We start from the raw sequence: 25,936 nt of genomic DNA on the forward strand, positions 1-25,936 counted from the left end.
TTAAACAATGGAAAAAAAACACTCAAACCCATTCGTTTCCTGAGCATAGTGCTCATTCTTTGCAACAGGAGGCAGAAGTAAGAGCTGTGCTTGTTTGTATTACAAATAACCTTTTGCAACCAAAATACCCTAAGAGAAAAATACACATTTCGTTGTAGAATTTTCTATTGATTCACTATTTTCAGAACACTTCCTCAGGACCTTCTTGCCAGCTGTCTTGCCATTTCTCTCTGGATGATGTGGAATATATTTACCAGGTTTTCCTGACACGCATCCAGGACATCATCAGGTTAAGAGCAAATTTCTATCCTTGTGTTACCAAGAGGGCTTTAGAGGAAGGATTAAAAAAATACGAACGTATTTTAAAGATATACGGTTGTTTTCCTTCACTTAAAAAACTCATCAATACCACCTTCTGCCAAGGCACTTACATGAGCTACAAAAAATTTTCCAAACTCATTGTATACACTTGCATCTGGAAGTGGCAGCGGCACTGCTAGACTGAGAAGGTATACGCAATTCTTGGTATATTCATTTTCCTTGGGGAATTATTTGTACATGCAGCACTGCTCATATTGATCTGAATGATCTGCTTGTCCAAGAGGTGAGTCATTTCTTTCAAAAAAGGCTCTAATTAGACCATAGCCAGATAGCTATTGCCATCTAAAAAGCCAGGAATTCATAGGTCTCAAATTACAGACCTACCCTATACAGTAAATATCAGCATTTCACAAGATGAATTAAGCATTTATTCTGTGCCGGCACTCTGAAGTTATTATAATAGGACTCACATCTTTAAATGTTCTTCTCTGCCAAGTGTTGTTAATGGTCTTGGAAACAAAATGAATTAGTGGGATTATTCTTGGAAATGCCAAATGCCTACTATTCTCAGTAAAGCAGCAGAGATGTTTGTGCCCAGTACTTCTCAAGAATCTATTGGATCCGTCTCAGCTTTCATTTTGCACGTAGCCTGAAAGTATATTTGTTTTTTCTTCTTTAAAATCAAGCTGCAATTTGTATTTCTGAAGTGGTCAATGTTGTTCCCCATCCCCCACCCAACCCCCAAAAATGTATATTCTCTCTGCATCCTCACTTCCATGACAAGTCAACATTTTGGAAGTAGCGCAAATGAAAGCAATTGCGTCTTTGGTTTCTAGCCTAAGATCCCTCATGCATGATGGGACGTTTCATTAATGCTCAGGTGCAGCATGACATTAATCAGACAACAGAAATAAAACTCTCTCTGGCTAGCACCTGATGCAGGATAGGTTGTACTGATTCTAAAAGGCAGTGGGTAAAAAAAAAGAAAACATGTCATTTAGATGTTAAAGCAGACCATAAGATTGCCAAGATCTGGCCAGGGTTTTATTTTTCTTTCCTTTCTTAGAAATAACATCAGAGCATATCGCTCTACCATGGCTGTTCATTGTTCTGGCTCATTGATATGCAAAATTCAGACCTCGTCTGGAGAGCGCAACTATCTTCACATGCCGAGTCAGGCTATGCATGCTACCAATTCTAAAGTAGGTCCCTTTAAAGTAGGCATTTTCTAAACTGATTAGCTACATCTTTGCATGGTGCCACAGGTAGTACTGTACGCACAGCAGAAAGAGCACATATTTTATTCTTCCCTTACAGAAGGGTCTTATCTAATTGCAGAGGAATGGAACAATGGCATTTTATAGAATGTAATACAGAATAAGATCCCATTTATCCTGTGTTCAAGATAACCTTCTTGGTAGGACTTTTCCGTGAGGGTTTGCTCATCAGGTCTCATTTTAAAGAAACTGGGCCAAGTCATCCCTGCTGCAACTTGAATGACGTCAATGGAGTTACAGCAGGGACAAAATTGGGCCATTATTTTTTTTTATGTCCATATGTTCCATATCCATTAAGAAAGAGATAAAGGGTAGAGGGGAAAAAGCTGTCATATCTAAAAAAATTATCCTGTATAGATGTTAAATCCTCTCTATATGTGGAATGTATTTGCCTTAGTTACACTTACTGCTGTGCTTCTATATGTCTGGGGAAAAGTTTGACGTTTGTAGCACTGAGCTACAATACAAGTTTAGCGCCAGAATATCAAATGACAGTTAGAGTTTCTATCTGGTTCTTATAAAGAAAAGCAGCAAGAAAATCTTAACCAGGAAAAGTTCTTTGGAAAACAGTTAAGTGTCAAGCCAAGCAAGTGATACAAAGACTTGCCAGTAACCATTAGCTGCTGTATAGTAAAAGAATATATCAATCACACTCTGAATATCATCATCCAGTAATAAAGCCCATTGGGCCTTGTTCTGATCTCTTGTCTCCTACTAAATCCCAATGGGGCTGAACAGAAGAATCAAAACTAGCAACATGAAATGGCAGTTTACCAAAGCACTATTGGGTGAATGCCTAAAAGCCTCAAAGGCAGGCAAGGTTCTTTGGGTAGATGTAATATCTTTCATTAGACCAACTAAGTAGTTGGAAAAAGTTCTTCGCAAGCTTTTGGGCACAAATAACAAAGGGTGTTTGCACCCAAAAGCTTGCCAAGAACTTTTTTTCCAACTATTTAGTTGGTCTAATAAAAAATTTCACATCTACCCAAAGAGCCTTGCCTGCCTACATCCTCAGACCAACATGGCTACAACCAACAACCCTAAAAGCCTCAAACACATGCATGGGAGGGGAGGCACAGAAACGAGGCAGAAGGATAAAACTTAAATAATACTAAGCAAAAACAACACAATGTTTTTTAGAGCAGGATGAGCCATAGGATATGTCATACCTAATTGGGAAATGTTGGCCTGCAGTCCTAAAAATCAATATTCAAAAGCTTAACTGGCATCCACTTATATATATATACAAATGCCCAGGACATTCCCACTGTACATAAGCGCACAATGCCATGTATAAGTGTTTGAAGAATTGTGTCTTTATGCTTTTTATTACAAGTGCCCTAATGCTAGGAATATCACCAAGTAAGCAGGAACTGCAGATGCTAAGCACCTTTAAATATAACAGGTCATGTATCTATGTCTGCAAATGTCAGTCCCATGTACCTAAACTAAATAATGGTCAGAAAGCAATGGGCTTATTTGTGATAGCCTTTTTTCCATTAAAGATTTTTCCCACAACAACCCAGCACAGTTGTTTTTCTTTGTTTCTTTTTAATTCCCAGCCCCATTTCTCCCCTCCCCACATTGGAATCAACATAACTTGAATTGGACAACGTGCGACCTTGCCAAGCCTCTATTTACAATGTCACAAACCACAAGGGAAGAATCTATTCAAGTTTTCCAGCTGGAATGGGAACCGTAGTAAAGAATGTGATTCCATTTTCACAGCCATGATATTTTACACATCAAAAGACGGAGGTTGGAGAAGGCAGAAGAGGAAGGTCTCAGTCCTGCAACTGAGTTCACAAAAACACACCCTGACATCGAAGACCTCACCAAAAGTCATGGAGTTTTTGCATGCACCAGTTAAAGCCTGTGACAATTTTCTAGGATCTGCTCTTGTTTTGCTTTTTTTCCCCTCCCTATATGTATAATTAAAAAATGCAGAAACCCATTTTCTGGTTCTTAAGCATTTGACTGTAACTAGTTCTGGAATTATTTCACCCTCGACCCTCCAAACAAGCATCCTAAATGAACAGGGCAAACAAACAAGACCAAACTTAAGTGCAGAAGCTCAGCCAAACATTAACAAAGACAAGCCAGACAAAAGCACACACATGAACAAGGTTCACATCTATATAAAGTTACTAGCAACAGGAAACTGCTGTCAGTTGATGCTGTGGTTAGAACCACACCAGCCAGTGTAGTCAGGTTTTTTCCTCCCAGTTACACTGTGCATCCAAACAGTTCCTCGTGTGTAGTACTTCGACTGTGACAATGACAAGGGAAATTAAACACACCCCCTTACTTCAACCACAGATTTAAAAATGCCAGTCCATGCCAAGGTCAAACACTTGTAAAACAAGCTTATTGTACCTTCCTGCTTACCTCTGCCCATGACAATGATCATACACAACTCAATTGGCACATAACTGACTCCCCTCACTCTGAGCGATTCCCCACTCACCTCTCTCCCCCACTAGTGCCCTCTTTCACCTCACCCGTCAGTGTAACCAGGTAGCTGCCATACTAACCCATAGCCTCTAAGTCAGGGGTGGGCAAAATGCGGCCTGCAGGCCAAATGTGGCCCGCCAAGGCATTCCATCCAGCCCGTGGGACCCCTAAAAAATTTAGAAAATTAATATTTATCTGCCCCTGGCTGCCTGTCATGTGGCCCTCAAAGGCTTGCCAAAACTCAGTAAGCGGCCCTCCACACAAAATAATTGCCCACCCCTGCTCTAAATGCCTTGAAATTTGCAGCCATCTCCTGCTGCTACCTCTCCAGATGGGGTTCCACTCCCTGCCAGTATAAACCGGGCTGTCACCCAACTCTCTAAAGTGTTATCACCCGAATCTAGTACTCATTATATCACAAAATATTTCCTATGAAAGATGCTACATAAAAATAGATTGCATTGTATTGATCCGCTGAGTTGCGTTTAGGCTACTTGTAAAGTGGCCGACAATTCTTACGCCGCAGAATAGGGCTTTTGTTTAGTGCATGCCACTCAGAGTTGGATTCGATCCTGGTTTACCCCACGGCAAAGTCCCAGCTCTATATTGAGACAACTCGCTGTTGGGTCAGCTGGGACCACCTACACCCACTAAGGGCTGAGGCAGTGCACCTGAGAAGGTGGATGCTGCAGACGGGAAGGAGGATTGCAGCCGGAGGAGCCAGCATTATTTACACTTCCATTTCCAAAGTGGGGTCTGTGCGTAGTCTAGTGAGGGATTCACTTTCTCAGAGTACAAGGGCTCTGTGCCCAGTTAGTCCTTCCCACCCCTGTGCCTGCCTCAGCCCATTTGCTGCGCAGCCCCATCCTCACCTAAATTACCCAGCTCCAAGTCCCAGCCCCTCCACACATCCTCTTCCAAGGGGAAGACGTTAAGTTTTGTTGATTCCAGTGTGGAAAGGGTTCACTTCCCCTCACTGCCACAGCCCAGAGAAGATTGAGAAAAAGGAGGAAATGCATTCACTCAGGACAACTAGAAGCCACGGGGTGGGAAATAAAGGGACAGGTCTGGCTGCTGACACCACAGCCCCTGCTCACTCTCTCCCAGCAGCCTCTGCCCCTTAGCACGGGTGCTGCCCATCGCTGGCTTCATGCAGCTTCTGAGGTGCAATCCCAGAACTGGGCCCGGAGGCACCACACGCTAACAGGTGTTAGTGCCTCAGGCCCAGTTCCTGCAACCTCTGATGTATCTACATACCCAGGTGCTGGTTTCTCTCTGTTGGATGCTGAGCACTGCACCTCCCAGGAGCAACCCTTCTTATTTGCCCTGTCTGGCAGTCTGGGCATGAACAGATCTGGGACTACAGCAGCAGAAGCACTGCACAGGTGAAGCCCAGTGGGAAAACTCCCCAGTGCCTGCAGGCATTCTTCTTAGCTGTGGCCAGCACCAGTCAACCCTCTGTTTGTATGAATGCTATATTCACACACATGTTTTAAAGCCTGTTTTTCTCCCTTATGCGCTTCACCTGCTGATCCATTAGATGCTACATACTCCCCAGTGGTGTGTGCTGCACCATTTAGCTTGGCTGTGAGTAAAGGCAGCTTTTCTCACTCTATGAGTAAGTGACTCAAACCATTTTGCACCTGTCTTAGAGAAAAACACTCAGCCCTCTTGATATATTAATCCCCTCAGGCAAGGGAAAGGAATGAAACTAAGACCACAGGGCAAAATTAACTCTAAAGACAAGGAGAAACTGTACTCCATGTTCCTTTTGCTCACCATAGGTTTAGAAAATAATGTTCCTTTGCCTTTCACGGGTCTGGAAGGGAGCAAAGGTGCAGGAATTAGTAAATAGGGAACCCCAGACCTAGAGGAGGTGGGAGCAAAGCTAACACAGCCTGCTCCTGTCCTTTCTCCAGCACAGTGGAAGCCCCACTATGCCACCCACGCAACAGAGACTCAGGGATTCGCTCCTCAGGGCCTGGTGGCTAGGTATAGGAACCCAAGAGGCAGTCTGGGCTCTGTATCCCTCCTCCCATGGATTTTCTAATAATACATTAGTAGAGGATACCAAATGGCTGCTGGTCTCCAGTGATTCCTGCCTGAGATGGAGCGAGACAATAAAAAGGACCAGATTTTGCTGTTGCTTACAACAGTGCACATTCAGGGTGTGGCTACAACATCAGTAATGCCAACTCTCATGACAAAATCATGGGACTCCTGATTTCCAAGTCAAATTAACTCTGACTCATGATCTCCTGATAAAAAGATCAAATCTCAGGATTTTTTCTTCTGGCATGTGTAGCGAGCATCAAGCTGGTAAGGCTGTGGAGGGGAAGAGGCAGGGGGAGAGGAAAGGGGCAGGGGGTGCAGCTCGAGGTCCCCACGGTGAGGGAGGAAGTGGGGCAGGGACTGGGGTGAATGGGGCCTCAGGGCCAAGGTGAGTCATGCAATAGAGCAGTGGACGGCTGTCTGTCCATGTGCATGCGTCTGTCTGTGCATCTGCCCTTCACTCCCAAGCCACAGCCCCCCCAGTCCTGCTGCTGCCCCTCACTCCTGACCCGCAGTACCCTGCATCCTGCCAGGTTATGCAGGGAGCCCCCGCTCCCTAAGCTCCACACCCCCCACACACACCCACAGCCCCCCACACCTTCACAAATAACCCCCTACCCACACATGCACACTTCCAAATAGCATCTCATGGTCTGCATTCAAATCTCTTGATTTTTATAAGTTTGTCTCAGAATTTTTGACACGGTGGGGTTGGGAATACTGCAACGTGCTGGCAGTGTGTCCCAGCAGGAGTGCCCCTAAGCACTTCTGACACCCCGGGTCCTGACTGCACACTCCAAACCTGGAAATCCTCTGGGGAGGCTGCTCCAGAGCAGTCCCCAGCAGCTCTTCCCAAGCACACCAGCAAATGAGGTTTACACTCATCTAGGTATAAAAGCAACTTGGAGCCCTTAGCCTACGTCATCACAACTAAAGATTTATTCATCTTTCCCCTGTTTCTTGATGCTCTTGAACACTGAATTTTAGTCCCTAACACCAGAGCATACCACAGAGGGCACAGTCGCTAGAGCTAAACACTGCAATAAAAGTTAGCCCTCGCAATCAAGGGAAGGCCACAGAGATGCAAGTTCTGAGGGCGGCGAGAACAATAAAACTGAAATCAAAACACCGCACCCAGGAAGAGTACGGCTGAGTCCACGTCTACTGCAGATCTCCTGCTCCTCTGCTGATTCCTCGGGCAGATTTAGCCCCGCACCGCGCATTTCAAAAACAAACAGAAAGGCGGCTGACACCCAGCAAATACTCACTGGAAGTGTAGGAGGGACACTCCACGAGGTTAAAGCAGAATGTAATTGCAAAGTATTACACAATTATAAAAAGCACAAATTCTCTTCAGACTTCTAATTATTCAAACGGGGGGGAAGGCGAAATCTAGGCATCTGACTGCCTACCATTTATGCTGCTTGCCTGGGGAATTAGGCATTTCAGTCAGCTTGGAAAATTAAAGTGAATCAGTCTCTACTTCATTTGGATTTTATTTATTTTTTGTATCAGCACAGTGTTGCATTCAGGATGCAAACTCCCATCTTTAAATCCAATTAAAACATATACAAATTCACTGGTTTTTTGAAAGGAAAAAGAAAAATCATGGAGCACAGAGACTTTCTCTTTAAGTGGATATTCCAAGTCTACATCTGGGGACTACCCAGCTTGTAGGATCTCTTTAAATCAATCCACTTTACAAACATCGTTGTTCTGGTGTGGTGTCTAAACAGAAGCAAAAACAGGTTTCTTATCATGAGTTCTCTTTCAAATGAGAGGAATAGCAACTAGTTACCCCCAAGTTCAGTCGACACAAGTCAATCAAGCCCTGTGACCACCAAGTATGGAAAACGGCTTCCCCTCAAAGACTTCCAAGCAGCCATACCTGACAGCCTCCATTTTACAGCCCTTCCTTTAAGCACCTGTTCAAGGGAAACATGAGCAGAAGTTAAGCCCCTTGATTCCAAGCGATGAGACGGTGCCTTTCTGAGTCATTTCCATTCTCCGTGGTAACATCTGAATAACGCTTTTTGATAAAACAGCAATTCAGCTGAACTGCTAGTACATACCTTAGGTATGAAATCTCTCTCGATGCTTCTGAATACAGGAGGGAGTCAAAGCAACATTGCTGAAATAGGATGTCAGTGTTGGTCCACATGTGTCAACAGCCTAGAGAAAATAAAACACACATACACTTAACAGCTGTGCCCATGGGAAATCAACAGCCAAAGAGAAGCCATGTTATTTCTACAGTTATGCCATGCTAATAGTTCCTGTGCAAACAACGCAAAGCTGTAACATTTTATAATTGTACATCATAGTTTTTTCTGCAGACATCCCTCTGGTATGTTAGATATTTAATACATGATGGTAGGCGGCAATGAGCACCTTAGGGATTTAGAGTGCGTTCCAAGCCATGAGTCACCATCCTCTCTAACTCATGGAAATTTAAAAGAAAAAAAAATGTAACGCACTGACCACTCTCATGTGTTTTCTCTGCGTAACATACCGTAATCACAAGCCCCCGTGCAAGCTTCCAGTGTGAGTGAGTGCACATTTAGCATGGATGTTGCTAAAAAAAATAATAATAAAATAAAACAAAACACATTGCAGCATTATTCTTGAGCACCCCTGAGACTGGCCAGGGAAGCTTGCTTTAGGAGTAGAGAAACTGGGCCACATCAGTCTATCCATCATAGACTTCCATCCACAAAGCAGGAATAAGAATGACCCCTTTCTTCTCTCCCAGCTTCAGACTGTAATTGCTTGCCTCATCCTACCCCACAGCACTGCCTTTGCCAAAAGTGCTGAGAGAGGTCCAGCAAGAGCTTAATAAAACAACTGCATCCTAAGGAACTCATGTGGCTTGGCTGATTAAAGCAAGCAGTTCATCTATTCCTTTTTAAGAGATTCCTTTGAGCAGGCCTGTCAACACTACCCTTAACAACTGTGGAGTATTTTTTAATGCCAGCCCTAGTGCTGTGATTACTGGAACAGATCACACTCGGCTTTTCAGAACCTCATTCCACCAGCTTCTTATTTTTTTCCCCCCATTTCATGTTCATGCTCCTCCAGGTCCTTCCTTAATTTTGGCCTCATCTACAATTCTCTCGAGGAAAAACCAACGCACAAGCATAAAAAAGCTCCCAGAAGTGGGAAGTCCAGCAGAGAGCACAGGAAAACCCCCCCCCTGCAACCTCCCTTTTTACAGAAGACCAAACAGCCATGCAGCTTCAGAGGTGTGTGAGGCTGGGAGGTATCACAGCCAGGTATGCTGAGGAAAGGAAATGCCTTGATTCACCACAAAGTTTTACATCCCCACCCCACCCCCAAATCAACTAAACTCCTATTAAAGCTACCAAGGGGCAATAAAAACACCTCGTTCTCTTTCGTCAGGGAGGGCACCATGGGCCTTTCTGGCTCAAGGATTTGCAGCCTGCAGCTAGCTGCCCAAGTGAACTTATAAGGACTCAAGTGTCAAAGAGCAGTGTCTACATTTATATAATCCTCGTGTTACAGATTCACAGAAGTTTAGGGCTGGAAGGGACCTCCTTACGCTGCAGGAGAAACAGCTGCTGATAGCATCCATGCTTCACCGGCACACAGGCAGCAGGGGCAGAGGAGGCCTCCCCCGAGAACTCCTCTATGTCAAGCCCACGCTAAGGCAGGTGATGGCTTGGGACGTGTGCTGCCATGAGAGCAAGCTGCACGTGCCACAACACGTTTTGAACCAAAACCTGAATTGCAGGCTACGAGAAAGCACATCCAAGGCCGAGGCAATCTTGCCAAGCACTATGGCACTCCACCCCGGGGACCCAGAGGGGCCTGGTTGTGTTGAACTGACCTGGTGGTGAACAAGGCAATGATTCATACCTTGCCAAAATAAATTTGAAGCTGCACTTTCAAAGCTGCTTTCACATGCTTGCCCCAGTCAGAGTCACACTGGACAAGGATCAAGCATGAGGAATAGTTCAGGGCCATTAATCCCAGAGCCCTCACAGAGAGTGAGCACACAGTTTAGAAATATAGTTAGTCCACAAATGCTTATTAATCTGGCTGATTCACAAATGAGCAGGTCACAGTGAGCCCAAATGCCACTTCTGCTTTCCCGGGACAGGTGAAAGCCCTACACCAACAGGACAGAAAGTTATTTAGTTCAGATCAGAACCTTTTGTAATGCAATTGTGAGAAAACAGCCATGTAGACTTAGAAACCAAGCTGCCAATCCCCAAAACATGGCCTAGCGGTCAGACCATCAAAAGACCACAACCAAGGCAGTACTGAATGCTACTTCTGGTCCCACTCTGGATTCCCTTGGTAGTCTCAAGCAACTCACCTGAGCTCAGCACTGCAGTTTCCTCACTTGCAGAGGTAAGATGATCATGAGCCTTAGGTGTTACAACATTTGTTTAAACACTCCCAGATATCCTGAAGAAAAGCACTATCATCTTTTGCCTTGGGACAGAAATTGGAGTTCAATTTCAAGTGCACAAAAGCAGCATGTTAGAATAGTTTCTATTAGTTAATAAAACTACCAGTACTGCATGCATAAAGTGTTGCATTTTTAACTGATTAGCATTATCTTTAGTTTGTGAATTAATTGATTGTTTCTGGTCAAAATAGGCCAGATTTCAATTAGACTTAGGTATATCTGAAAATCCCAGTTGGTATCTAAATATGTGAAATACTGACCCCAGCTCCTTTAAGGTTGTTTTTTTTAAGGGAATTAAGAGATCTCATGCTCTCCTACTTGCTGTTTTTCCCCCCCACAGACTGTAAAACAGTAGGACACTTTGCTTTCCAATTTCCAGTTTTTCAAATGAATAAAGAAAATATCATATACAAACATTTTCTTTGCATCTGATCTAAACTGAAACCAAAAGTAATTAAGCCCAAGGTTTTCTGAACAAAGAAACTGAAAGTCCTGACATTTGGAAAAATGTAAACATGAGTATTTGCCTCACTGTAAAGACTGAAAATAAAAGATGTTTAAATGAGTACATGACATTGTAACAGAATTATAAAGCTTGGGCTGACATCAGAAGTCAGATGTGTTCCCCAGTTCTCCATCTGACTAAAACAGCTGTGCCATGTAATTGCAAGCTGAAGGCTCACTGAAGCAACTTCTCTTTTATTTAGATTATGCTTATAATTTGAGTTTAGGTTTTACCAGATTTTTTTAAAGTAAATTTGACATTGACAGGGGGGGAAAATGAATAAATCCACTTCAAATTAAAAACCATTATACACAGTATATCCACCCTGTAAACCTTAGGAAACACATACCCAGATGGTATCTTTTAAATATTCAGGCCTACAACCACTGGTCTTAATAGAGTTACACCATCTGCAAATTTCTGGGGGGGAAAAAGCCCAATAAAAGAAGCACAACACACACCCACCAAAAATGCTAAAAGAAGAAAACTCCCACACACAGTAAAAATGCTAAAAGAAGAAAGCTCCCAACAGGACATGAGAGGTTTATTTTTCCCATCCAAAATATTTACAGACTCCACCGATTGCCTTTTAGGATTGAGTTCTTTATCTGAACTTTATTCTCAAGGACAGCTACCAGAACTGGGATTGCTCTGTACCTTCCTGGACGGAGCCCTTTGACAGCCCCATACATTTAAAATAGGTTTGGAAGCATCAGGAAACCGAGTCACGTGAGACGGATCAAAGCAGACTGGAGCTATTAGTAGACAAATTCATATGTAAATACATTTTGCAATAAGGATGAGGTGCCACCCGGCAGGTGGCGAGTGGCTCATTTTTAGCACAAACGCTGAAAACACTGCAGTACACTAATAGACCTGGCATTTATCTTTCCACAGAGGCAGATTAATTATAACATTCTTTCTTGCTGGCTTCTGAAGACCTGTCTGCTTAATCGAGGTGTTGTGCTTCAGTTGTCACAACTGTCACCGTAGAAGTACTTTTTATTGGAGGGATGGTGGTCTCCCCACACCAAACCTAGAGCAGACATGGCCAAAAATAACCTCAACCCAACACTTCAAGTCCCCAATTAAGAGCAGGGCCCTACACAAGACAGGGACAGGCCCTGGCCCAAGTAGCTTGCAATCTTCATACCCAAGACAAACCAAAAGGTGGTATGGGAAAGAGATGCAAAGGTGAAGTACGTCCAATATCAAGCAGCAGATCAGTGGCAATGCTAGGAGGAAAAATCAAGGTCTCCCAGTTCACATTTGAGTCCCACCCACCAGGCAACACTACTAACAAGTTTACTCCTTAGTGAATCTGGCTTTTTCTTGCTTGAAGTGACACACCATAAATTCCAGTCCTCCCTTCTGTATTTAGCGGTCCCTAGGGTTTCTCTGGAGAAATCTGTGTCCCAGACCTTGCTTCCCTCCTCACTGGGAGCATTTTCAGCTCTGCTACAGCCCAGTGCAGTGAACAAACCACCCCTACCACCATGAATCAGCAGCTGTAAGTTATGTGCTACTATATGATAACAAGGCAGGTCAACTAAAAAGCCTTGGTTTGGCTCTGTGAACTCACAAGAGTGGACACATCCTTTTGCAACGGGTAACTGAAAGCACTGCAGCTCTTACAGACTGCACACGATGAACAGCCTGGGCTCTAGCAATAAATGCTCTGTCATTCCCACTGATGCCCACAGTTTACAAGTACTGAGCATGTCCCATTTGCAAGCGTTGTTCTTCCCGTGTGGAGCATTCAAGCTGCACAGAAGGGCATTCCCCACATCTTGTCGGCCTCTCCGCTGGCCCTTCTGGGGCAACATCAGACTGCGAATAGTCAAGCTCTCGCCAAAAAAAAGGGAATAAATAAATCCAAAAGCAAGGAGCTCTGAACATCTGGTATTCTGGGCAGCAGAACTCCCCAGCAAAAAAACAAAACAAAAGGGGGGTCCACAAACTAAATGTAGCAATCAACACAGAAATGACATGTGCACAGAAAGGGACTTAGTCAGTCCTCGACATCCCTAATGCCACTGCTCCCTGCCGGTACTTTGGTCACAGCTTTAAAAACCAGGTGTGGGGACCCCTTGGGTTGGCTGGACAGTAGGCTGACCCCTCCAGAAGCTGCAAAGGGAAGTGAAAGGGAGAAGTGCTAAGTACCGGCAAGCCACTGAGCAGCTTGGGGGCTGGGGAAGAGGAACTCTTGCAGCAAAGCAACCTTGTGGTCCAGGTCCCGCGCTCTGCCCTCTCGGCAGTGACAGCCGCTGACCCCAAGGGAGTTACTGCACTTCCGAGCAGGGATACAAACGGGTCCCCAGACTCATCAGGACAATCACGAACAAGAGGCTGCTCGTCCCTTGCTGGCTGTCAGGGTGAGATCACTCGGAGGGCAATCACATTAACACAGGGCTCTCACCCCAGATCCTGGCCCAGGGATTCCCTGTCCTCACTTTGCTTGGGGAAGGAAGCAGCCTGTGGGAGGGTGAGAAGAGTTCTCACCCTGGCTCAGCTCCAGAGCAGAGATGTCATCCAGGGACAGCTCTCGGACTGTGCAATACTTCTAACCACACTCAGCCTTTGCATGACACTTTTGCTCTCAAAGCTCCCCAGCAAGCATTAACACTTCCAGCAAGTTTGCACACCTTCCCGACGGAGAAATGGAGGCAGGAAGAGCAGGACTGTCTGTCTGCAAGGTCAGCCATGAAGTCTGTGGCAAACTGAGGTTTGAAAGCCTTGAAATCCTGCCTCCCAGCACTCAGAGCACTTCTCCAGGCCCCATGCTATTCACCTGCCCCAAGCCAAGCTTATGCCTGGTTCCAAGGAGACATCCCCATGGTGCCACCTCTGCAAGACACTGACAACTAGACTTTTAAAAGCTGTCTGGCAGCTGAACCCCCACTGTTGCAGGTCAGGGGGACCAAGGGACCTACCTACCCCTCACAAATCTGGCTTTGTGTTCCTTCATATTCTGCAGACCCCAGCAGCACTCAAAACGACTCGGCCTTTTGTCTCCTAACAAAGTTCCCAGGCAGCCTTGCACTGTTCATACAAGGCAGGAAGGGCTCATATTTAACATTACAACACACGGCAGTGAGAGCATGTTACAAATTGTGGCCAGTCGGCCTGCTCTAAAGCAAGGCTAGATAAAACCCCACCTTTCAAAAAGCCTATTGCCTCTACAGCCGTGGCCCCAGCCTGTTACAGAACCACAGCCACTGCTTCACAGGGGCCTGGCATTCAAGCAGGCCGGCTTTAGACTCAGACCCGGGAAGGGGCTCTCACGGGAGTCTCCGCTGTTCTGTAGGGCTGACGTGAACCCAGCAACGGAGAGAGCTGCCTTCTTGGTGGATGGGAGCTCTGCTCCCTAAAGAAACCTCATGTCTTATGCATAAGAATGCTACCGCCCTTGTATATATTTCTAAGACATGCCTCTGGCTGGTTCAATGCAACCCCCTCTCAAGAAGGTTTCTTTTCATTTGACATCTATTTAATCTGCTGATTTTCTTTTAACTACTTCCTAAGCATTATCCCTGGCTTGGTCTCTTTACAGCAAACAAACTCCCCATCAGCTCCACCTCTCCCCCTTTCCTCCAACTACTTGTGGCAATTTGAGCAGAAAAAGTCATTACTGAGCTACAGCACTTCAGCTGGAATAAGACATCTCAGAAAACATTTGATCAGGGCTTGACTGAGAAAGGAAAGAAAGATTGTTTGGGTTTAAATTACACACTGAAAGAAGGCTTTACAATCCATCCGCGGGCCTTGATGGAAACCTCTCTGTGTAGATGAAACCCACCATTCATAATAAAGGTACAAAGCTTAATATTATTCTCCATTTTATCCAAACTGATCAGTGATGAGCCCCACAGAACAGCATTTTACATAGCAGCATCAACACAGCAGCTCCACAGTAATGATTAAAAATATTTACAGATTACCTCATTGATTGCGGGGTTCTGCTTTTTGACCATCTGGTTAGTGGGGAATTTAAAAGGGGTTTCAAGCAGGGTTTTTTTTCCAAGTGGGTTCCTGCACAGTGTTTAGAGCTTGCGGCATACCTAAACCAGGCTCAGAGGGAAATTTTTAATCCTTAAACATGAAAGAACTGTCATTTACAAATTTCATCTCGATTTTAGTTGGGGGTTTTTGTTTTTTTTAAATCAACATATTTACTCATTTCCTTAATGGAAAAAGGTGTTCCCCACACCTACCAAACTAGCAGAATGCATCAGTTGAACAGCAGCATCTCATTTTAATGCAGCAAATAGTGTCACCCCTTTTGAAAACCAGTGAGTCAAATGGAAACATGCTACTCAGGTTTTGCATGATTTGCTTGCTTTCAGTATTTTATAGATGCAGAAACTTACAGAAACCTTCTTCGCATGCCTGCTCCTCAGTGGAATACTTCAGGTAACTTAAAAACATTGGGCCTCTATGATCTATCATTTGTATTGCTCCTGGCAGACCGTATCTGAACACTAGGCTACTGTTCAAAGCACTGGACAAGTAGAGATAACAAACAAGATAAATTAGAAAGTAAGCCTAGAAATAAGACAGTCAAGACTCGTTGTAGAGATTATATCTTTTATTAGACCAACTAGATTTTTGCAAAAAAAAAAAAAATGCTTTTTCCTCTAGGCCAATACTGCTACAACCCAGATACCCAGAAATAGGACAAGCATGGGAGCTACAAACAACAACTTTCCATTGGCTGTGATAAAGCTATATTGGCCTTGTCATGCAACAGAACTAACGCTTTAGAGTCCCATCTCCCCTTTCCCTAATTCATCCCATGCTTACCTAGATCCCGTTTCAGATTTTTAGAAATCCTGAACACCACTCGTCCCATGAGCACCCAAGTCCACCCAAATCTGGGCCCATTTTAAACCATTTGTAATATGAATGAATCATTGTGACCTCAGCCCTTTGGTCACTGTCCATCCGTGATGAGTTGCGAGCCACCCAAATTTCCATTACCAGCAACACTACCATTAGAGATGCTGACCTTGGGTTTCCAAGTGAGATTCGCATTCTCTTTACAACATACAGTAAGTAGTGTGTGGTCATACTTTAAAAACCAGCCCCTGCTGCTCTTTAATAGCAGCTCATAGGTGAAAAAGAAAACAGTAGCACCAGACTGGTAGGAAGCTTGCTTAAAAATGCGATTTATTCCTGAAAACAAACAGCTTTAGCAGTACTTACATCACGGTTTAATCATATCAAAAGCTTTCTTACCTAAAATACTGTGCCGCTGACATCTTTGCTAGAAGAGCTTTGAAATATTTACTTGAACTATAACTAGCCAGATTAGCCTGTGTTATCAGAAGGAATATTTTGCCAATCAATGGATCATGAAGAAAAAGCACACAGAACCATAAAAATGAGGGTTGGCAGGGACCTCAGGAGGTCATCTAGTCCAACCCCTGCTCAGAGCAGGAACATCTCCAATTTTAACCCTGATTTTCATCACTAACATAGAGGTGTAGACACCATTATACAAAGACAAGGGCAGTGGGTGTGGCATGAAAACCCGAACAAAAAGACAAGGAAGGAACTGTATGGCATGCCTGCATGTTCTCCTGAAGGGTTTGATAACAGTATAACTACACTAGGCAGAAAAAAAATGACTGACATTTACAAGTTTACTGCGAGACCTCTTGAAGTACTTAGTCGGAATATTACAATGCAGGTCTCTGAGAAGCAGCTGTAAAATTGACATTATGGGATTCCAGGTTCACGCTCTTGGTTATTCCAGATCTGTTTATAAGTTTAAAAAAAAATAAAATTATATAGTTCTTGTAAGCACTGTTGCTACAAATGGATCTGGGCTCTGAAAGCCAAGATATGCTCTGCCTCCTAAACCATCAGCAGGCAAAGCAGTCTGCCAATACAGCTTATCTGACAATTCTGTTGATGATACATAGGATAAAGCAGAACCCTCCCTGTTCTTCAGCTCTACATTGCTAACAGGGAGCAAAACAAAAAACAAAAAAAAAAATGACTTTTGTCAGTAATGCAATCAAATATGGCTCAAAGGCATGCAAAAATGATGAACAGGTGCTGGTAGGAGGGTGCTGTTTTTTTGGTTTATTATTGTTGTTGGGGGTTTTTTGTTTTGTTTTGTTTTTAATACAGCCATGTTTTAGACCATAAGACTGCTTTAATGCTGGTCTTTTAATATTATTCCTGTGAGATGGAGTATAATGAAAGGGGGCTCAATTTGGGGGGGGGGGAACAAAGAACAGCTGAAAACCCTTCAGGTGCTCCCTGAATAGAAGTCTGCCCCGGAGAATACCACCGGTGCTTACATGGGCCATGTTCGGCTCCCTTGCATTTCCACAGACTGGCTGAAAACATGATGGCAGAGGACAGAACTGGGCCCGGTTCATCGCTGCCAGAGAGGTAAGCACGTGCCCTGGAATGACAGCTTTTGAAATATATTCCTGTACCCAGAACTTGGCAGTGTCATTCCCTACCAAAGGAAAAACTGCAGAAGGAAGATCGTAACGCAGGACACTGTAGCTTGCAGGGTTTTCTATCTGAGGACAGCAGGGCTCTCCTCCCTAAACTTACGTGCAACTCAGTAACTGTGCACAATCTGGACTGGGTGTAGAGCCCCTGGATTTGTACACGTCCTTACACTCTCCCCTGGGGACTCCCCAGTAGCTGTTGGAAACAGCTCCAAGCATAAGACGATGCTAGAAAGGAATGCCCTCATCATGTGCCCTCCCCACCCCTAGAGCCCAAATCTGACATGCCAACAGCTGGCACAGACTGGGATGGGGAGGTTGGGGTGGGGGAATAAAAATACAGCAGCTGGTACAGCTCCTTGATGACGTCCACTGTGTCCAGCACTTTGAATAAAACACACCCATAAAACAGACTGAGCAGTTTCCATTACAGACTAGCTTTAATAACCTAACCGGTGCTATTAAGCTATGATTTAATACATCTCTGATACAGCTAGATGGAAAAGTGAACTTTTACCGTAACAGGCTTTCTTCCTTTTCAAGCCACAATACTGCATTTCCAAGGCCCTGATCCAAATACCATTATGTTGTTAACTGGATGAGCAGCGTGTCAAATAGAGCTCCCAAAGTGGGCATCTGAGTATGCAATGAGTTAAAAACCTGTTCTTTTCACTAAATTAAAATGACAGAGTACATGTGTAACATTAGAGCAACGGCTCACAACAATGGGAGCTGCATTAGAAAGGATAACACTTCAGTTAGGTTTGCCCAAATGCATTCCTGTGTGACAGTTATTGTGTGTTAAATATATGCCTGTTATTGAAATATGTATTTATGGAAGTTTATGCAAGACAGAATGAGTTTTAAGGATCATTTTGTAGGCACAAAATGGACACATTAAAAACTGTTTACCACATGTAACAGTAAAGTTAGATATCATGTTTTATAGCTCAAATAAAAGTAAAATAAAAACCAGCAATAAAGTCAACTAATGTCTCCTGACAGCCTGAATAAATGATAACCTGAAAAAGAAAAAAAAACAAAAGACAAAAACCATGATGCCCATACTGTTCACACTGCTGGGATTACAGGATGGATAGGATTGTGTCCCCAGTGACTTGTCTCCCAAACCGAAATCCAAGCCTCAGGTAGGAATGAGGACACCCACGCACACTCATGAGAACAAGTGCAGTCTGACCCACAGGAAGGTAGTGTCTCTCCCTGGCTACTCTACAGACTCACTGTGTGATGCTTAACAAATCATTTAATCTCCCTGTACCTTGGTTTGCCTGCAAGGTGAGGACAATCCTCTAGCCTCATTTGTAAAGAGCCTTGAGCTCAAATGAAAAGTACTATAGCAGGGAGAAGGGTTATTATTTATATGCTCATATACATGCACTTGTTTTTCCCCTTATACTTTTCCATCTTGTTTTCTGAGCTGCTCCTTAGCTAGTTACATGTACACCCAGAAACATTCCCCTTATTATGTAAAGTTAATTCAAGTGTGTGAAATTTCTACTACAGATGAAGGAAGCCACAAAACATAGCTATGGTCAGGCTAGGACGGGGTGGGCAAAATGCGGCCCAGGGGCTGGATGCAGCTCGCCAGGCCATTCTATCTGGCCCATGGGGCCCTTACAAAATTTATGTTAATCTGCCCTGGGCTGCCTGTCATGCGGCCCTCGATGGCTTGCCAAAACTCAGTAAGAGGCCCTCTGCCCAAAACAATTGCCCACCCCTGGGCTAGGAAATTATAAATACAGGTCACACAGACCTGCAGAGCAAAGTGTTTCCAGATGCAGAATCTGGCTAGAAAATATTGAAAAACAAAATAAGGCTCCATAGTCTTCTGCCACTCAGAAGAAAACAACCCACTCAGTTAAAGAGACAGCTAAACAGCTTGGGAGTGCCTACAATTGGTTCTGAACCTGAGATGCAGCAAAAAGATGTAAATATTTGGATTCCAATTTCATCTGACATGATAAGCAAAATATCTACCTTCTAGTTCCTTTAAAAAAAAAAAAGGAAGAGTAGCATTAAGGTAAGTAAACCACCCACATATAGAAAATTATTCTACACTGTGCCTTTCCTCTAAATTATTCTACACTGTGCCTTTCCTCTAAAAGGAGAATCCTTAGATTACCCAAGACTACTGACAATACACCCCCCCCAGAAAATATGTCCATGCGATATCTATTCCAAACTCCAGGAGACTCCACGAGGAGCAGAAGTGGACCTGAACTATAAACTCACATGCAAGGGCAGAGTATTATTCTTTACGTTCAGAGATGGCCCCCGCCCTGCAGGCTCTCCCAAGAAGTCATAAGTCATTGACTTCAACTCAGATCAGCAGAAAAAAAGGTGACTCACTGAGCCTCAAACTAGATTCCTAATGACTAGCCAATTGAGAGACACTGTGCATGCAGAAGGTTATTTCACCATGGCTGTACTATAAAAACCTGCAATCCTTCAATACCCCATAAGGGAATTAAGTCCTTATAACACATACAAGGACCAGCAAGGACCAGTGTCCTTCATGCCTGCAGATAACGAGACCCCCCGGTCAAGGGCTAAGATGCGTCAAAGCCCTCAGTATGCTGCTGCTCTGGCATGTTCCTGCTCCCTAACCGTGGTACCACACTGGCAGAAGAGACTGCCTTTTGAGGCCTGTGCTCGGCAGGTTAAGTCAACTAATTTACTTAAATAACTATTCTGAAGCTAAGGATTAGTTACGTAACCACCAGCAGTCCAAACAAATGACAGTTAACTTTCCTATCCATTACATTAGTTGCACTCACCATAATGAATTGCAAAACTCTAAGCTCTTAATTAATGAGGGTCTCGGTTAAAACTGGAATGCTGAGATGCACCTTTCTGGGTTGCTACGGCTATATCTCCTGTCCAAATGCTACTTTACCTGTTGACAACAAGACTTACAGACTATCTATACAAATGTATTCCACAGAAACACGATGTACATGGTCCTAGCTAAGGAGCAGAGCTGAACTGCACAAGGTACTGGGCGTGGGGGGGTGAAATTAGTGGTGACCATCGTTCCTTGTGTTATTCAAGTTATGTCTTCATTGTCTAAATGCTCTTCCTCCCCTGTGGAGATAATAATTAGAAAATCTCCTGTTAGGAACGTCATGGCTGTTCTCCTAGTAGGAACGTCATTCCTGAGCCCAGCTGTCCAAACACAACTCCAGCCTGAACTGCAGAAGCGTCACAGATTCCAAACTATCCAGGATACCAGACTCCTTACATTTTTCTCCTTGTGGATACTAAGATGGCCAGTAATAACTAAAGTTTCCTGACTTCATAGGCTCGTCAGGCCCGACTGAGCCAAACATTTTTGGCTGCTGCATCAGAGGTGGAACAATCCAGAAAGAGCTGATCTGAAACCCTTGAGCTCCAGCTTAGTTGGGACAAAATGTAGAAACTGAGGCCCTCACTACACATGGTCATTAAAAGAGTCCAAAGTACAGGTAGCTCTGGCCACATTCCAGGTCAGACCATTATATTTTATCCGTTTGGTTTTCTTTGGCTAAAATATTCTTCTTCTCTTTGTCTTCCTTAACTGTTTTATAGCAGCACACTATCAAAGGGCTGGCATGCTCTATCCCCAGGAGGGGTGCAAGTCACCAGCAGCTGAAGCAATACATTCCTATCTAAACCTATCTAAACCCAAAGGGATGTTGTGAAATCTAGTGATCAGTTAAGGGTTTTCAAATTCCTCAAGATCCTTGAATGAAGAGGCTCTATCTATAAGGGCAAATGCAAGCAGCAATGATTGCACAGCACCCCTCACTGCTGCCCTTTGTTTGTCAGATGCCACAGATGGGAAGGACTGCAAGAGGCAATGAAGCGCGTCTGTAAAATGGGCCTTCAGTAAAACCCAGCAGAATCTTCCTGCAGAGATTTCCTTAGGTATTCCCAGTCTTATCTCTATGTTTATTAGATTCTTCCTCCTTTGCACTGACTGACCCTTGCAGATGCATTTTCAGGCTTAGTCACCTTGTTCTCTGAGGCTCACCACCACCACAGTCCTTTCATCCATTCATCAGTGGATGTACTTTGCCCCTGGGCAGACAGTGATCACAACAGCTTAAACCAGTCCCAGCCCCAATCCTTTGTCCCTCTATGGACTGCAAAGAGGGTCTAGGCTCCCAACACTTTTAGATCTTGTTAACAAAACTTTTCCAAGCCCAGAATTCAGCTTGAGTTTCCTTTAAATAGAAACAATAATGCCACTCCTTGTCTGTACAAGCCAGCTTCAAAATTAATTCAAAGGAAAAAAAAAAAAAAGAAAGTTCTTCAGAACTCAGAGAAAATGGCTATTGGACAGGAAAACTGGTTACTGAAATGTAATTAAAATAAAGAACACATTTTCTTGCTTGGCAAATTAAACATAAGGTCAAGAAAAAATAAAGATTTTTTTTCCTCCACCGGAAGAGAACAACCACTAAAGGAGAAGACACTTGAAAGGAAAAAAACAATCACTTGTCAATGACTATTTCCCAGTGGATTGTCCTGGTCTTCAAACAAGTTATTACTAGGAGCCTGTGAGAATTCAATGTGTGACACTATGTTATACAACTTTCAGAAGTGAAATAGCAGCTACCACTCATACAACCCACTAATTATCCTGTAGCTCTTCAATTGTGTGGTCATAAAACATTTGCTTAAAATACTAGCTTACAGCTAGTTAGCTATATTATGTTGATGCCATAAGAAATAACAGCAATACAATGTCTGTACTCTAGTAAATAATAATAATAAACATCCCGTCTTCATCCAACTGAATGAGTCCTTTCTATAAATGTTGCCAGGAAGAGGTGAAGCTATTTAAGATAGAAAATCTGAGAAGCAAGGAAGATTTCCAATTAGAGAGACAAAGTCTTGCATTGATTGAATACAAAGGAAACCCACTTTCACTGGCAACTTTTAAAAATTCCTCAACAATTTAGAACAAAATCCTCCTAAACTGGTTGCTGTCAACTAAAATTAGGAATCACATAGAACTCCCACATACCAGATGGTAAATCACAATAAACGTTTGGGCTGTTAGATGCACAACAGTGATGAACGCATTAAAATACACTGTCAGAAGCAAACCCAAAATAAACTAGATCTTTTAATCAGAAGTAGTCCTTTCAGTAAAAGACACTTGTCAAATTAACCAGAAATTAACCCTAATCCAAAGATCATACTCTTAAGCCTTCATTCTAACTCTTGCTACCCGAGGGAGTTTGTACACATCATGTTTTTTGTCCTTTTTGTGCTCCAACAGCGTGACTGTTTGCACAAGCAGGTTTTCCAGACTCTTTAAAAGTCTTTCTGGTGCACTGAAGTAAAACTCCTCAGACGTGGTTTAGTTTGGATGCAATTCAGGAGCTACTAATGACTTCAGTAGGAGGCAAGGCACAGTGGTACCTTATAGAGTTACACAAGTATAAGAGTTACTATACAACTAATAGGTGATTTGGACACAAGTGCATGCAGCCCATTCCCATTCAACTAACCACTTAAAAACATGCTTGACTTCCACTGGTTTCAATGGGCCAGAAGCACATTCTTGCATGCTCTGCAGGGTCGCATCCAAACACCCAACTGAGTTTACTGAAATCAATGAAAAGGCTCCCATTAACTTCAAGGAGCTTTGGGACCACCTCAGCATTATGCAACCTTTTCCCACCTACTTATCTAGACATTAATTTCCTCCTTCTATTTTTCAAGTTACTTTAAAAAAATGTTGTTAAGAGACCACGGAGTCATTTGCTCAAATAATTCTTGTTTCTTGAACACGCATGCAAAAAGTGATATTAAAAAGATAAACAGCTGCTACCGTACGCTGTTAAAATGGCAACAAAAGCATCTAAGGGCCATAAAGGGAATAGGAAGGGAACTGTGAATTTTATTCACAAAGACAGCCTAGTATGCATCCATTTGTTATGTTGGTATCAACCGTACTTTAATTAAAAGTTAGTTATTGGAAACTGAAATATGATTTATGTAAAATAAGTGCCCAGTGAGGCTCTGCTCTATTTATTAAAGACAAGAAACATAACAAGGCCTATTTTGAACCCCAAGGCTCAGTCATGTGCTCACAACTCGCTCTCAGAGATGCTATCGCAACCAAAGGATGCCAGAAGTACCCTAAAGAAGCATTCCAATGTAAAACAGCAAGCTAAGACTCGTCAGTGCCTTTTCTTTCATGCTTAGCTAATCTTCTCCTTGTATTTCATGCAAGGCTTTTCAGCTATCCAACAGCTCAGGGACAAGTCTGCAAGCTGGTCAACCATTAAAACACTGGCCATGCAAAAATCTACTGAACATATCAGGTCTGCATGAGGGTGGCTGGTGGTGGGAGTGCCCCCTTCTGTCCTTCTGCAGACTACTATGAGAGACCGAGGAAAAGAAATCCAGAGGCTAGCACTGGCTTTTGCAACACCATCAATCTTTGTACATAACTCTGGACCACAAAACGGTCATGTAAACCTAAACTGTGTGTTACAAATGCACCACGAGAGAAAGGACTGGAGTGAAATGGGGATTATCAAGTAATACAGGGATGAAGAAGTTTATGAATCCATGCGTATTTAACTACAACATTTTCCCAGCACAAGTTAAGTACTGAAGTCTCAGGCCCTGCAAAGACTTGGCCACTTGCATAGTCCCACTAAGCTCCTCACATGCATACATAAATTATTGAAGACTGGGGGGTTTTCTTGTGCTGTACAGCAAAACCACAACTCTGCACCACTCCTAACTCTGGAGAGGACCGACAGCAGTTTTCATTCTAGTGCATAATGAAAAAAAAACAACAAACAGGCACTTTCTTTTTAATTCACCCATTTCACATTTACAAAGCTTGTATTAAAAAGTCATGCATAAAGCAAAAATAGGATTAAAGGAAATAGACTTGTCTTGGAGCCTGCCTAGCTCTGCAGACAACTGGGCTCTGAATCAAGAGACAGAGTCCATCGCTGCCTTTGCAACAGATGCACTGTGCCATCCTGAACAAGTCCTTTCACCTGGCTGTGCCTCGCTTTCCCCATCTACTCCATGGGGATGGGATACAGGCCCTTTTCATGATATCAGGATGAAAAGCGCTGTGTGAATACGATTGTTAGTGCAATGGCACATGCCGTCCATGGGGAGGATGCACTCACCGCTCCAGAACCTACTCCCAAACTCTCCCAATAACCAGAGTACAACTGGTCTAGCCCTCTTAGCCTCTGGACAGCGGATGGAGATGGAGAAAAGAGCACCTAGCACCAGCCTTATGGGCTACTCTCCTCAAAAAGGCTCGTAGAGACTTTCCCAACAGACCAATAGCAGAAAAATCATATCCCTGTCATCTCCCAGGGGGAACTTGGCAGATTTCCTGAGTGATTTCTTCCATCCCATGCGGACGGCTTGAGCTGAAGCCACCATCATTCATTGCCCCTTTTACATATTAGGTGACCCCAACTGGAGCTCTCATCTCTGTTCTTAGTAGACGAGTGCCCACATCACAAAAGACATGGACAACATGATTTGGCTCTGGCAGCCGAGGGCTGAGATCAAACTGACACTGAGGCATAGCCGTCCTGTCATGGCTAGAAACAACCTCTCCAGGCCGGAGTGGGAAGCAGGAGTGCAGCTGCCTGGGCTGCGGACTGACACAACAAGCAAACAAAACCAGAGCAAAGCAAACAACCTAAGCCCAGGACTTGCAAATGAAGTTTGAAGGGGAATACGGGAAACAGGAAACCATCCACAAACTGCCCTGCGCCAGGGACGGTTTAAACAGGGACCACAGGTGCCCATCCCACTCCTCGGAAAAGCTTTTGTGACCTTTGTCCCTGCAGGTTCTGGCTCCTCCGTCCTGCCCTCCCCACCATCTCCCTTCCTCTCCCTCCCGCCTTCCTCCCACCTCTCTCAGGCCAGTCACTCGCTCCCCCGCTGCCCCGCTGCTCGCCCGGGGTCAGGAAACCTCAGCTTTCTCTCCCGCTCTTTCTTTTAACACACACACTTTCTCTCTAAATATATTCTTTCATATACACGCTCTCTCTCTGCCCCTATATAGTCTCTCCCCATATACAGATATAGGGAGAGATCATATGCATATGTTCTCTCTCTGTATTTCCCACATCCCTTCCTCCGTGTATAGTCTCTCTTTATATATACAGTCTCTCTCTATATATAGTCTCTATATAGAGAGAATATAGCGACTACATACATACATACACACACAGCTATATTCTGTCTATATATAGTTTCTCTCTCTATATATACGTACACACACACACACACACACACACACACACACACACACACATCTCGCCCCTCTCCCCAGGTACAGTCTCTCTGTGCGCGCGCGCACATACCGGCACACGGTGCAGCCGCACACACCTCTGGCGCGAGGCCGGGGCCG

General features: G+C 43.9%; 1 protein-coding gene across 7 annotated transcripts in view; it reads right to left on the reverse strand.

Moving 5' to 3' along the window:
• PITPNM2 (phosphatidylinositol transfer protein membrane associated 2) overlaps positions 1–25,936 on the reverse strand; it is a 174,993-nt gene extending 149,057 nt beyond the window's left edge. For all 7 annotated transcript variants that reach the window (XM_019538864.1, XM_019538869.1, XM_019538868.1 and 4 more), the window contains exons 1-2: positions 25,890–25,936; positions 8,177–8,276 (exon numbers count right to left, since the gene is read on the reverse strand). The gene's annotated coding sequence lies outside the window, so the exon portion shown is untranslated. The remainder of the gene's footprint in view (positions 1–8,176; positions 8,277–25,889) is intronic.

Source organism: Crocodylus porosus, unplaced genomic scaffold (genome assembly GCF_001723895.1).
Source record: "Crocodylus porosus isolate Cpor-Errol unplaced genomic scaffold, CroPor_comp1, whole genome shotgun sequence".
NCBI classification, from domain to species: Eukaryota; Metazoa; Chordata; order Crocodylia; family Crocodylidae; genus Crocodylus; species Crocodylus porosus.